Source organism: Pipra filicauda, unplaced genomic scaffold, assembly GCF_003945595.2.
Source record: "Pipra filicauda isolate LSUMZ 115617 unplaced genomic scaffold, ASM394559v2 scaffold637_size195860_pilon, whole genome shotgun sequence".
Classification (NCBI taxonomy): Eukaryota; Metazoa; Chordata; class Aves; order Passeriformes; family Pipridae; genus Pipra; species Pipra filicauda.
In genome coordinates, this window is record NW_024104795.1 from 12,569 (window position 1) to 27,985 (window position 15,417).

The following is a 15,417-nucleotide window of genomic DNA, read 5'->3' on the forward strand; positions in this document are numbered from 1 at the left end:
GGAACACTCCAGTGTTTTGCATACCCAAGAAGAGCAGCAAATGGCGTTTACTACAAGACCTCAGAGCAATTAATACATGTTGGAAGAGATGAAGATGAGTGGCAGAGATACGAAGCATGGAGGAAAATCTACAACCCATGATTAGACATTTATATATTGGACTGGACTTATTTATACCGGATGTTACACCCCATGGATGCGACAGTTTCACCCCAGTTCTCCCCAGTTTATTAATGTATTGTTATGAGTACCCCCAGTTGTTGTTTTTTAAATTATCCTCCATGTTGTCTTCTCCCTCTCCCCACTGTTTTCCCGCCTTTTCCCTGTTTTCCCGCTCCTCTGCCTGCCATTGGTTAGTATTTGGTGCAGTGCAGAGGTAGCTGTCATTGGTCCATTCCCTTAGTTACACTCTAACTCCTCCCCTCTTTACCCAGTTACCCAATCACCTTCTTCCCTAAGTTGTCAGTCCCTTGCTCCTCCCTAGCCCAAACTCCACCCTCAAACCTACCCTATATAAATTGTTGTTCCCTCAATAAACTTTGGCATTGCACCTCGACCTCCATTGTGTGAAGAACCCTTCTTTGCAGTGCTCGACCCTATTCCCTTTCTCCTCGCGGGTCGTGGCAAATACAGCCATCAACCCAATGGGAATGCTGCAACCAGGACTTCCCTCCTCTGACATGCTTCCTGCAGAGCGGCCACTAGTGGTAATAGACTTGAAAGACTGTTTCTTCACCATCTTTCTACATCCAGAAGATGCTCCCCACTTCACCTTCTCAGTCCCAGCCTACCACCAGGCGGAACCCATGCAAAGATACCACTGGATAGTACTGCCTCAGGGCATGAAAAATAGCCCGATGATTTGTCAAACAGTGGTAGCCAACATCATACACCCTGTTCGAAAACTCCACCCCCTTCAGCTATCATCTATCACCATATAGATGATATCCTAATAGCCGCAGAACATGAGACTGAACTACGATCTACCTTGACTGCCTTAACTGACGCCATCCAAAAAGCAGGTCTGCAGCTTGCCCCAGAAAACATTCAACGCACCCAACCATGGACCTACCTCAGATGGAAGATCACTCAACAGGAGATCATGCCACAACCACTGACTTTTAAAGTAATGGACACTATGACCCTGAATGATGTGCAATGGCTTTTGGGAGCCATTAACTGGCTAAGGCCTGTCTTAGGAATCACAACAGAGGAATTACACCCCCTCTTCAAGCTACTTAAAGGTGACCCAACTCTCACATCTATTTGATCCCTAACCCCAGAAGCAAAACAGGCTCTGGAAGTACGCTCCCATATTGGTGGAGAGGCACAGACAGATTGCTCACAGATCAATTTGACCAGCAAAATGTCGGTTTATTACAAGAACACTCATTATATACTGCTGCTACACCCAGACGTGTGATTCTTCTTCACACAGTATTGGATACATAAGAGAAACATACTTTGTTGTCCACTGCTAATTGGACCACAACAGGTGTCCATATGAACTGAGGGCATACGTTCACCCTCTTGAAACTCCAGCTTAACTTTGGCAGGGAGCCTTCTTTGTTCTAACTTCAAAGGCTGAAGCCATATCAGCTACGCAGTTCTTTTACTGTCTGTACCCAGCCATGCCAAGGCAAGGTCTACAGAAATGCAAAGGAAATTGTTCACAAATGATCTCTATTCTCCCAGCACTCCCAGGCCACTGAAAACAGGAAAAGCAGACGATGACACTCTGACCTGCACATTTGCCTTGCCATCATATCCAGCAAATTCCAACCTTTTGCCGTCCTTTTCCAATGGGATCAGACAGAATCGGACCCCTTGAGGATTCTGGAATGGTTATTTCTGTCCCACTCTCCACCTAAGACTGTTTGGACTATTAATGACATGTTTGCTAAGCTTGTCATGAAAGGTAGAGGACATCTGCAGGGGATGGATGGAAGAAACCCTGAGACGATCTACATTGCAGCCATGAAAGACAACTTAGACTGGTTTCTCGCGGAGGATGCTGGGTTTCAGACTGCCTTAGAGGACTTCCATGGTAATGTTTCCATTCACTTCCCGAAACACAAACTCTGGGCAGAAATAGGAAATCCACCCCTGATGGCCATGTGTCGTTGCAAATCACGACCAGTAAATGGAGTCACCGTCTTCAATGATGCATCCCGATGATCGAGAAAAGCCACCATGACATGGAGAAACCCTGCCACAGGACAATGGGACAATAAGGTACAAACCTTGGACCAAGGTTCTTTGCAAGTTTTAGAACTAGTGGCTATCCACACGGCATTTGAATTGTTCTATGAATGTTGTCACAGATTCACACTATGCAGCAGGTTTGGCCTCACATCTCGAAGCCTCCTTCCTTCGAGATGTCACTAATCCTCATTTTTTCATAGAGATTCGTAGCATATGATTTCTTATTAATCACAGAAAATTTGATTTCTACATAATGCACACTCGGTCACACACAGAACTTCCAGGACCCTTAGCAGAGGGCAATCAAAGAGCAGATGCAACCACTATGGTAACTACAGTTCCCAAAGTCCTAAAACAGGCTAAACTTTCACACCAGTTCTTCCACCAAAATGCATGTTCATTAAAGAGACAATTCCAAATTAAAAACCAGGCCAGAGACATAATCGTGTCATGCTCTGACTGCCAGCGAGTTGCCCCAATGCCATCTAAGGAAGGGGTTAATCCCAGAGGCATAACAGCCAATGAAATCTGGCAAACAGACATTACACACATAGCTGAATTCAGTAAACTAAAATATGTCCATGTTACAGTAGACACACATTCCAAATACATTAATGCAACAGCACACACAGAAGAAAAAGCCAAAGATGTTAACAGTCACTGGCTTAGTTGTTTCGCAATCCTGGGAATTCCAAAAACCATAAAAACCGACAATGGCCCTGCTTATTGTTCTGAAAAAATCAAAACATTCCTCACAGATTGGGGGGTATTCCATTCCACAGGCATACCACACTCACCCACAGGACAAGCAATTGTAGAAAGAGCACGCCGCACACTAAAAGAAATAATTCAAAGACAAAAAAGAGGGGAGTCAGTATATAGCCCCCAGGAACGCTAATGAAAAGCATCATATGTTGAAAATTTCTTAAACTGTGATGATACAGATCATAGCAGGTATGACTGCCAACAAAAAACTCAAATATTTTCACCTTCCAAACCACCAGTTATGATTAAAGATCTAATATCTGGGCAGTGCTCAGGACCAGTCATAACATGGGGGAGGGGATATGCCTGTGTATCCACGGGTACCAAATTACAACAGATCCTTTCTAGATGTGTCAGGCCTTATATTACCCCTCCCCCACAACAGAAACAATCAACAGAAGAAATGAGTGAAGAAATTAGATTTGAAATATGACCAACAATAGTAAAAGGAACACACCACACAGTGAAAAACGTGCTATAAAAATACACAAAAAAAGGGGGAAAGAGATATGGGTCTGGTCCCTATATGCGTAAATCTACATTAACACTTCTTCAAAACAGGAACAATCACAAAGAAGTAATAAATGATACAACAGAACTAAAAGAAACACAGAAACAGTAACCAATATAAAACCAAAACTCCACAATTTAAATAGAAACACAATAAAGGGTTTAAGAGTGCATGTGTGAGGAGAGAATGAAACGGTGGCCACCGGAATGTGAATGAGAAAGTTGAGTGGAGATGACAAAGACATCTTAAACACTCATTCAACAACACTACCTCAACCAACACTACTTCAAACATAACATCTACAACCCAACACACTTCCCTTTCAAATAAAGATTATGCCTTTACCCAATCACACAAAATCACCCTCAGATAAAAGGTTTTACACATCTACAAACCCTGGGTAATTAAGGGCTGCTTGAATATTGCACAAACCAATAAATTTATAAACAGTTCAATAAAGGCCTTATGATGATAGGCCCTGGTTTTTATAAATGGTTAAGATAAGATTGGTTGTGATGAGAATGTTTAAAAAAATGTATTGTTTTACAACTTGTTAATTATATATAGAGAGAAGAGATGTGGCAGGAAGCATGTAGTAAGGAACTATGGGAGTTGTAGTTTTCCAGGTTCTCACGCATGCTCAATCAATACTTGACTGTCATTGGTTGGAAGATCATGTGACTCGTTTGAACATTTCACTTAAACTGCTGCCTTGTTTATTAAAGTTAATTCTGCTCTGGCACTCAATTGTGCCAGGAGTGGGGTCCGTGCCTTATTCACCACCCCAATTTGTACCTTCAGGTCCCTCTTAAAAGCTGCAATGTCATATATCTGGGTCTTGAACGAAAATGCTAATGAGAAAAAATTTTGTTATATCATTATTCCCTTGGTGTCACTGGTCACCATTAGCATTCAAGCCTGTCCTTCACTCCCTTCCACAAAGAAGGGGAACTGTCTATCAGACTCAAAATCTTAACTATCAAGACGCAAAAGGCCTAGGTAATATCTAAAAGCCCATAGCTGACAGGTTTTTTTCCCAAGGACACACAGCTTTTCTAGCACAAACACAGGACAAGGACTAACTTTCCCAGGAGTTAGTTCAAGCCAGTAACTTGAACTTTCCAGGTGTTTAACAACCATCACAACGTTGTGATCTCTGCTCTAGGAGGAGGCACAGCTCTGATCTTCCCTTTTTCAGGCTCAGCACAGCATAGTGCATGTTTCAGCAGCTCTCCATGGCACACTTTACCCTTGAGATGGCAATTACTGTAGACAGAACCAGAAGATACTCCAGATCCTATGCTCCATACTTCTGTATAAAACACTATACAGAACAAATACGTACTGCACTTCAGAATTTCGGATAACCTAGGCATTACTGCTAGAGCTCAAAACCCCTGCTCAGACTAAGGCAATGCTTATTCACCAACTGGACACGTACCACCCACACCTGTAGCTCTACTCAAGGGATCATGACTGGAGTTAGCAGCAAAGACACACACACACCTCTACGTAAGTTTCAATACTCTGTAATCTGCCAGGTTCCCTGGAGGATGTCTATAGCTTAGAATACAATTTCATAGCTATTAATATCCAAGTTAGCTAAATTAAATCTAGCTGACGTACAACTGTACACGCTGCAATCACACTTTCAGTCACAGCACAGAAAATATCACAAACAGCTAAAAAGTAGACTTAGCAACGAATACCAAGACTTTTATGGGCACATCTACCTGCACAGGCAAGCACAACTGGCTTCAGTATGGACCTGGAGGACAGCCAAGGCCTGGCCATGCACCATTTGAGAACACGAGCACTGTGTTTTAGTGCAGCTTCTCTGGACACCCCACGGCACTGCACAGCAGAGCAGCACAAATCCACTAGCACAGGCACAGCCTCTGGTGCTCCCTGTTTCTGAACAGGACAGTTTTTCCTCAGTGCTGGAGCTATCCATTGCTCCCCAGGTTGCTGCAGGGAAAATCTAGTCTACATTTTCCATGTGTGGCTGAAGAGAGTCCTGGCACAAGAATGCAGTTCTTCTCCATAGGAGAGGATGTGAGTTACTGCTTGGTTCACAAAAATTTGTTACAGTATTATTTTGTTCAGGCAAATTATTAAATCTTCTCTTGTGTCTCAGTTTTCCCACCTGCAAAATTCATGTATTTACCTGAGAGAAGCACAGTGTTACATCTAAGCAGCACTTTAGAGATTAAAATCTCTGGGTAAATGCTTATTAAATATAAAGAACAGGTAAAAGTGCATACAGAACCGTTATTATGTTATCACACCTATGCATTATTTCTGTGTGCCTTCTGTTGTTTTTAGTGCTTATTTTTTCTTTTAAAACCACGTATATAGAAATACACTCTGGGTTCTGCTGCTGCACATAAATACATAAAAGGGTTAAAGAGTAGGTATTTATTTTAGTTAATCAGCAACATAATATGACTCTTAATGTCACTGCTTCTAGTAACTAAACCAGTTTAAGAGATTAACAGTTTCTTCTGCCCACTTGTCCCTGATCCCCAAGCTGGGTTTATGCAACCAATTTGAGGTGTGTGGTATAAGTACATCCAGTGAAACTAGCTAGGTTAAATTAAAAAAAAAAAAAAAAAAAAAAAGACACATGCACACCCATTCCTTTCCCAAAAAGCAAAGAGGTGGAAAAAGGGAAAAAGGTAATCCAGATCAACTAGACAATCTGGTTAAATAAGCAACTTGTAAACACGGTGGGATAGCTGGGGTACCCAAGCTATTAGTACAGAAATACTGAACTGCACTCTAATTTAGGTTGGGGAAGAAAGCTGAGGAAACACAATGACAAAAGGGTCCTGGGATGGCTACAAACATGTGTAATAATTTCTTGATTTCTTTTCAATTTTAGTTTTGATGAGGTCCTCAGATACATTTATTCTACATGTGTAGGTCCAGATGTTGACACCACTCTCTGCTGCCAACCAGCCCCAGCATACCTAGTGCAGAGTTGCCTCACTGTGAAGCCCAAGAGGAAGAAGCTTCATGAGCTTCACTCCTAGATGTAGGGAAGGCACTAAAGCCACACCATAGCATCTGGGTACATCATGCTGCACATTAGCTGTAAACCTGCGTGCAGGCACACTACCAAATAATGGTGGTTTCAGGCATTTTCTCACGCTGCAGCCAGACAGGGGCAAAACACTGGTGCCACAGGGAGTTCCTGCCTGGGACTGCCAGTCTCCAGGTGTCTGGATACAAGAACAGCAGAAAACAGTTAAAAAAGAGACTAGCCTTTGTAATTCCCATTTTGGACATGCATCCAGCACAGGTTTGCACATGAATGCCTAGGGGCATCCTGTGGTCCCCCAGTTGAGGATGTAGGCAATTGCCCCATGTCTGTAGGTAAGCACAGGGGGATGGCATGGTACTAATCCCACTATGAGCACACTGCCCAGAAAAGGCATCCTGGGCCACCTCTGCATTGCATGTATGGAAATATAAGTATCTTAGAGGAGAACAAATAATGCAATCCGGGTGAAGCAGAGGGTGTTCAAGAGCCTACCCAACCAGTCCTGCCAAACTAATAAGCCAAGAGTATTCTTACTGTTTTTATCTCAGACACTGCTTTTAACAATGCATTTATATGCAGGTCTTGTCATGATATAATAGTTCACAAGCTGTTGGAACAACATGCTCTATGAGGACCGTGGGCCAGGCACTAGTCAGACAAGAAGAGCCCTTCTCTAGCAGGAGAGGAGGCCCTTCCCAGTTGCAATGCTATGCCAGTTTTCTGCCAAAACACATCTTCCAGAAATAACCTTCCACTACCCAAAGCTGCCTCTAGCCTGGGTGAAATTTCACTACATGAAATGAAACTGTGAAGACACATCACTGAGATATCACAAAAGCCTGTTAAAGCTTGCATGAAGTTATACAAACCCTCTACAAGGGAAAGCAATGAACAGAAACTGCCTACATTGCCCCAGCTTCTTGTTTTCATATACCTATTTTGAAAGATATATCAAAACAAATAGAACACCAGAAAAATAAGTGAGATGCATCTTATGCAAGTGTTACACTTTCAGCTAAAACACAGCCTAAATGCTCAAGAGAGGTCACATAAAAGTAACCTGGCTTACTATCAAATTTTAAACCTTTTCTCTCCAGCCTCTCTCACTTAAAAAACTTGTGTTGACTCACTAATCCTGTCAAAATCAACAATTTTAAAAGCAAAGGTTATATGTGGTGTTAGTTAGGATGTTTCTGTTCACTAAAGAGCTACCAAGATTTTGCATTTATACCCTGTGTGATTTATCTTTTGTCTCAACAATATATGAACTGTGTTTCCATTTTATTTGACCTGAACTCCCAATATTAAACTGTGTTATTTTGAATAAGAACTGAATGCATGCAACACTTTCTTATTTCATATGCAATTGCTAATAAAAGGAAAACAAAGTTCCTGCTAAAATATCCATAAGGAAAATAATTGAACTTTATAACAGGAGAGGCACCGACGCTACAATTCTCAGATGCTGAGATTCTCCTCAGATGTTAGAAGCTGAGTAGATAGAGTAACAAGGTGCCACCTCTTTGTATTTATTCACAAGAGAGAAATTGTTTATATAAATTAACTGCTCTCGATGACACCAGACTCCCTTATTCCATTTTGTCTTATCTTGAGAAAGAAGACAAAAATCCCTTTGAATGCAAGTCTTGTCCAGCTTCCTATACTAGCAAAAATGAAAAAATCTTCCAGCTACCAGAAAGTAATATTTGAACAACTATCTGTCCTAGGATTTATGTTTTACAGAGGTGTACAGCAAACAGTGCTTCACGAATACTGTATCTGCTTAGGGAACCCATTCGCAGAATTTCAAAACTACTCACCAAATAGGACAAGGCATTGCAGTACATTTCAGTAAGAAGTGGCACAGTCTCCCACACAAATCACTGAGCTGCAGTTATAGCATCGTGAATTTCATTCCAGTTTGCCAGTTATTACATGGCCATGAGCAAGTTACTTTGCACCTCTCCTTTTCTCTCTGCTCACACATTTCTTTATACTCCAGTTAGAGGTGGGGTAGAATGAAAGGACTTGAAACATAATAGTAAATAATTTTTCTACCAGGAATAAGGCTTTACCTTCTTTTTTTTTTAAAAAAAAAAAAAGTGTCAAAGTGTAATCTTCATACAGCGGAAACTGCTGTCAAGTACTTCAACACTAACATATACCAGGAGCATGCCTTGCAGTTGTGGGATTTGGTATTGTGTTTATTCACAGTGTTCGCTCTACACTCAGGTTTAGGTGAGCTCATTAAAAGCAGGGTCCAGGGGATTTGCTCTTCCCTATTCTGGGCATATGATTTTAGTATAAAGGGAGTATAATAATCTTGCCCTGGGTAAGACAAATTGTCCTGATAACAGTAGAAACACAAATCCACCATTAAAAAAACACAAACCTCTCTCTTACTATATTGCAAAACTTCTCTGTTGGAGGCAAGGAAACCGATTGGGAGAGATATGAAGCGTGGAGGAAGATTTATAATCCCTAAATGGACATTTATACACCGGACTAGACCTATAATACTGAATATGACACCCTCTGAATTATGACTGTTGTACCCCAGTTACCCCCAGTTCATTGTTATGCTGTTTTAGTGTTATATGTACCCCCAGTTGTTGTTTTTTAAATTGTCCTCCATGTTGTCCCCTTCTTCTCCCCACAGTTTTCCCGCCTTTTCCCTGTTTTCCCGCTCCTCTGCCTGCCATTGGTCAGAGTTTGGTGCAGTGCAGAGGTAGCTGTTATTGGTCCATTCCCCTGGTTACACCCAAACTCCTCCCCTCTTTACCCAACTGCCCAATCACCTTTTTCCCTAAGTTGTCAATCCCATGCTCCTCCCTAGCCCAAACTCCACCCTCAAACTTACCCTATATAAGTTGTTGTCCCCCAATAAACTTTGGCATTGCTTCACCAACCTCCACTGTGTGAAGGACCCTTCCTTGCAGTGCCCGACCCCATTCCCTTCTCCCAGCAGGTCGAGGCAAGTGGCGCCCAACGTGGGGCACAGTGGAGGTCTCTTGAATCAAGAGAACTCCTGTGTCTCCACTTGGGCTCAGGTAGCTTCAAGAGGGAAGACTGCTCCGCCGACCCTCCCTTGCGAAGCCGACAGCTGCGGACTTCTCCAGTCGCGTGGGTCGCACGCCGGACAAGGTGAGCCGCAAGGGACATTCCCGTCACCTTCACCCCACACCACACCCCTGCAACTAAATCTTTAAAGGAGAGGAGTAACACCTGAGAGAGCAACCCGAGTAACACCATGGGTCTGACACTCTCCACCTCTCAAAAATTTGTGTACCGTCGTCTCGAAGATTTCGTTATAGAACACGGCCACCCGTTAGATAAAAAGTCTGCCAAAGCACTTGCGAGGTGGCTGGACCGCCAAGGCTGTGCCACAACGGACAACATCTCGTTAGACAAATGGCAAGCCTTAGGATATAACTTATGGCGGGACTCTGATAGAGGCGACAGATTGGCGAAACAAGCTCTGATTGCATGGAGGCTTGTTCTGATGGTGCTACAGCACCAAATGATGAACACGAACATCAGCCTCCCAGCAGACAAGACAAAGGACACCAAAAAGGACACAGACACTGAGGGCACACAAGATGGCGGGAGGGAGACAGAAACGGACACCACATCACAAGATGGTGGGAGGGCGCGGAGAAGGAAAACGCGTCGATCGCAAAATGGCGTCAAGGAGGAGGGACCCCGAGATCGCCCAGAGAGAAGGGGGGAGGGTGAAGCGCGCGGAAGACCAGCGCGGGAAAAGAAGAGGCGGGCCCCTGTAGCTCCACCCCTTGGGCCGCCTCCCTCTCCTCCCACACGTGGCGTGAGAAGTCCCTCCCCCGACACGCCTCCTACTACGCCCACTTCCACCACTCCCGTCTCCTCCCCCGATGTGTCGCCCATCCGGCAAAGACAGGAAGCAGTGGGCGGGGCATGGGCGAAGGTCAAATCTTCCTTCTGGAAAGATGGCCGCGCCCATAGGCCCCATAACACCAAGGCCTACCCCGCCTGCCGTGAACCGGACTCTGACTATGGGTGGGCGCCATGCTCCCCGGATAGGCAACCCTCCGTCCCGGATATTTGGGAGGCCTTCCGGGAAGAAGCCGCGCGCGCCCAAGATATTGAATTTTTAAAGGCATTCCCGGTTTATTACGAGGAAGGGAAACCCCCCGAGTGGCGGCCGGTTTCCTACCCAATGTTAAAGGACATCAAAAAAGCAATTGTCGAATACGGGTTGGGAGCCCCTTTCACGATCGGCCTATTGGAATCCTTCTTTCTCGCGTACACCCTCATCCCCTATGACATTCGGGCAGTCATAGGAGGGTTGTTTACCACCGTTCAAGCCTTGGTATTCGAGGCTGAATGGAAGAAAAGGATTGTAGCTTTTGTCAACGAGAAAATGGAAAGGAGGGGAATTCCAATTAGGCAAGCCATTGATATGCTTTATGGGGAGGGGAACTACTCCAGCAGAGGAGATCAGACAAGATTAGACCCCAAATTGTTGAATGTAACGAAAGAATTGGCTTTAGAAGCAGTAAAAAGAGTGGCGGATGCGTACGTACAAGCACCCTCTTTTACGCTTATTAATCAGGGCATTAAAGAGCCATTTGTTGATTTTATTACAAGGCTCAAGGAAGCAATAGCTCGGCAGGTACATCAGAAAGAAAGCCAAGAAATTTTATTCAATAAATTGGTTATTGAAAAAGCGAACGAAGACTGCCAGAGAGTTTTAAAGATGCTTAAGGATCCTACTTTGCTGGAGATGATAGAGGCATGCAAAAATGTCGGTTCCAATGCCCATAAAGCAAGGATAATGGCTGCGGCTTTTTCGGGGCCCCAACATTGTTCTGAGTGTGGGGAAAAAGGACATTATAGAAAACACTGTCCTAAGTTTAAGTCTGAGCCTAACTTACCTAATACACTGTGTCGCAGGTGTGGAAAGGGTCGCCATTGGACCTCAAGCTGCAGGTCCATAACCAACATCAATGGCGAACCCCTTTCCCCCAAGCGATCACCAAGGCTCAGAAAACGAGTTACTTTTTCGTCCATGCCGGACCTGAGGCAGTGTCCATGTGAGCAGTCGGGAAACGGGGAGCTGAGTGCCCGGGGGGGCGCGATGACACAAGTTGCCCCCCACTCCATCTTGCGTCAACCACCACGCCCAGCTACCCCGTAATCCGACTGCCCCCGGCGGACCCTGTTCCCATTAGGGAACAGTGTAAGCCTTTAAATTGGAATATCTTATGTGTCATCCATCCTTCTACTCACTTGAGCTCGTACGAGCAATTAGCAAGGGTCATACCATCGACCCCAGTTGACCCAGATCTAACTTATTTAGTGACATCGCATTTCTCAGCAGTCGGTAAGGGCATCGTGGTAGTACCCACTCTCCTGACAGAATTGACATATTCTAACATTGCCATATGTCTAACTGTCCATCTTCCCCCCGTGCAGCTGGAGGACCGCTTCCCCGTAGCGAAGATGGTCTCCACTGAAGACCTGCTGTGCGCGCTGTCGGTGGACGAGGAGCAGAGGCAGACGACAGAGAAGGAGGTCCTTTGGACCACGACAGTCAAAACCTCTCGCCCTCTCCTAACCTGTCTTATCTATTATTCACAGCCAAGGAGACCGCAGCGGGTCAAAGTGGAAGGCCTTCTCGATACGGGGGCGGACGTCACCATCATAGCCTCCAGGGACTGGCCACACGGGTGGCCAGCCCAAACTGCATACGTCCAAGTCAGTGGCGTGGGGGGAACACAGTATCCTGTCAGGAGTAGAGAAGTACTCACTATCTACGGACCGGAGGGCAGACCAGCGTCACTCCAACCGTATGTACTGAACATACCAATTACACTTTGGGGTAGGGACGCAATGGAGCAGTGGGAACTGAAATTAGGGACCCTGTCTCCAGAAGAAAATTTTTAGGAGGGGTCACTGAGGAACTGCAGCTCCCCAGACTGAGCTGGAAAACAGATACGCCAGTCTGGGTTGATCAGTGGCCCCTACCTACCAAAAAGCTGCAAATTTTAAATGATCTGGTCAATCAGGAACTAACAAAAGGACACTTGGAGTCTTCCACCAGTCCCTGGAACACTCCAGTGTTCGTAATCCAAAAATCCTCAGGTTCCTGGAGATTTCTCCAGGACCTGCGCAAAGTAAACGAAGTCCTTGAACCAATGGGAGCCCTCCAGCAGGGAATGCCTTCACCATCTATGCTCCCTGCTGAATGGCCCCTAGTGGTCATTGACATAAAGGACTGTTTTTTCCATATATTTCTCAATCCGGCTGATTCGGCTAGATTCGCTTTTTCCCTGCAGTCAATGCTTGTGAGCCTCACCGCAGGTTCCAGTGGCGTGTGCTTCCCCAGGGGATGAAAAATTCCCCAACACTCTGCCAGATGTTCGTGGCAGAGGTGTTGAGACCCATTCGGCTGAAATATCCGCAGTCAATCATCTTCCATTATATGGATGATGTATTGATCTGCGCGAAATCCCAATTGGCGGTAGACGAAACACTAAATTCCACAATTTAGGCTCTAAAAGAAAAGGGATTGGAAATCTCCCCTGAAAAGGTGCAGAGGGAAGCGCCATGGAGGTATCTCGGACTCCAAATTACTGCAAAAAACATCAGACCTCAATCAGTGTCAATTGACAAAAACGTCCGAACTTTAAATGACCTCCAAAAGCTACTGGGTGCGATCAATTGGATCCGACCTGTGCTGGGGATCACAACCGGGGACTTGCATCCCCTTTTCGAGCTGCTAAAAGGAGACGCTGACCTGTCCTCCCCCAGAATTTTAACACCAGAAGCAATCAGAACCCTTACCACTGTTGAGAAGAAGATCGCACAAAGACAAGCATGTAGGAGGATGGAGGGACTGCCATCCTCCTTAGTGGTGTTCAGGGAACAAAGACAGCCGTTGGCCCTCCTGGGCCAGTTCACAAGCGACCACAAAGACTTTTGCTTATGGGAGTGGATGTTCCTCCCTCATCAATTTGGCAAGACAATCACCACTATGATCGAGATGACTGGCAAAGTAATATCTAAAGGTCGCACTAGGTGTTTAGAACTCAGTGGAGAAGAACCAAATTTCATTTATCTCCCACTGACTTCTGAACATTTAGACCAACTGCTGCAGACCTCTATTGACTTTCAAATAGCCATCGGGGGCTACCCGGGAGAAATTCGGCTGCATCTCCCGGCGTGCCCATTCATACAGAGATTGGTTCAGATTCCGATTAGACTAAAAATTATGCAATCTGAAATTCCCATACAAAACGCGAAAACAGTTTTTACCGATGGCTCAGGGAGAACAGGAAACGCAGTAATAGTCTGGAAAGAAAATGACGATTGGCAACAAGATATCCACAAGGTACAGGGTTCTCCCCAGATCGTAGAACTCTCAGCAGTTGTGCGCGCCTTTGAAATTTTTAGTGGTGAACCAATCAACATAATTTCTGATTCGGCTTACGTAGTGGGTGTGGTCAAAAGAATTGAAAATTCGTACCTAAAAGATGTAACTAATCAAAATTTATTCAGATTATTAACCAAATTATTGTCTCTCATAGAGAGAAGAGAATTCGAGTATTATATTGTCCACACCCGCTCGCACACCACTCTACCCGGTCCTGTAGCGGAAGGGAACCAGCTCACCGACCACCTAGCAGGTATGGCTGTAACCCCCAATTTATACCAGCAGGCGAAACTTTCGCATGAATTTTTTCACCAGAATGCGCGGTCACTGCAAAAACAATTCGGCTTAAAATTATCTCAAGCAAAAGAAATTTTAAAGGCTTGCGCCGATTGCCAAACACTTACACCTGTTGTCCCAGAGGGGACAAACCCAAGAGGTTTGTCACCCTTGGAAATTTGGCAATCAGACGTAACCCATGTGGCTGAATTCGGCAAACTAAAGTATGTACATGTGTCTATCGACACGTTTTCCAAGATGATTGTGGCCACCGCGCATCCTGGGGAAAGGAGTAGCCACGTCAAAAAACACTTCCTGTCTGCATTCGCAAGGATGGGAGTCCCCAGGCAGATTAAAACAGATAATGGACCCTCCTATGTGTCTGCAGACACGAAGAAGTTTTTTGAACAATGGGGGATACAACATACCACCGGGATCCCCCATAACCGCACAGGACAGGGTATAGTGGAGCGCGCACACCAAAATGTAAAAAATATGCTCAAAAAACAAAAAGGGGGGAGTATTGGCCTCTCTCCCCAAGAAAAATTAGAGAAAGTAATGTATGTTTTAAACTTTCTCAATATGATGGAGGATACAGACACTCACATGAGCAAAAGTCCTGTAGATCGCCACTTCCGAACAACCTCTCCAGCGTTATCCGAGCTCAAAGCCAAAGTAATGTTTAAAGATCCGTTAACAGAAAAATGGACGGGCCCTTTCCCCCTAATCACCTGGGGAAAGGGCCACGCGTGTATTTCAGGCCCCGAAGGACCAAAGTGGGTCCCAGCGCGATGCGTAAAAATCTTCCGAGGATAAAGAAGAACCACGCAGAAAGAAACACCTATGCTGCTGCTTCGCTACCTCCCATTGATCCTCTTGGTTGGATTCGTCCATCGGACCGTCACCGTCCCACTACAAGGATGGATGAACCAACCATCGCAAAATCTGTGGGTAACGCTGGCCAAGGCCACTGGCACCGACACCTTATGCCTGGCCTTGACTAGCGCCGGAAGCCCGTTTAAAACATGTTTGGTAGGGATCCCCATCACACCATCAGAATGGACCGCGTTTGTGTCTCAAACGCGGATCCAGGGACCCCTACCACTTAACTCCCCAAACCTAGCGCAAACCATCTCCGCGCTACCTTTTGTAGACATTCCTTTTCAAGAAATCGACCTTTTAGGTTCACTACCCTCTACA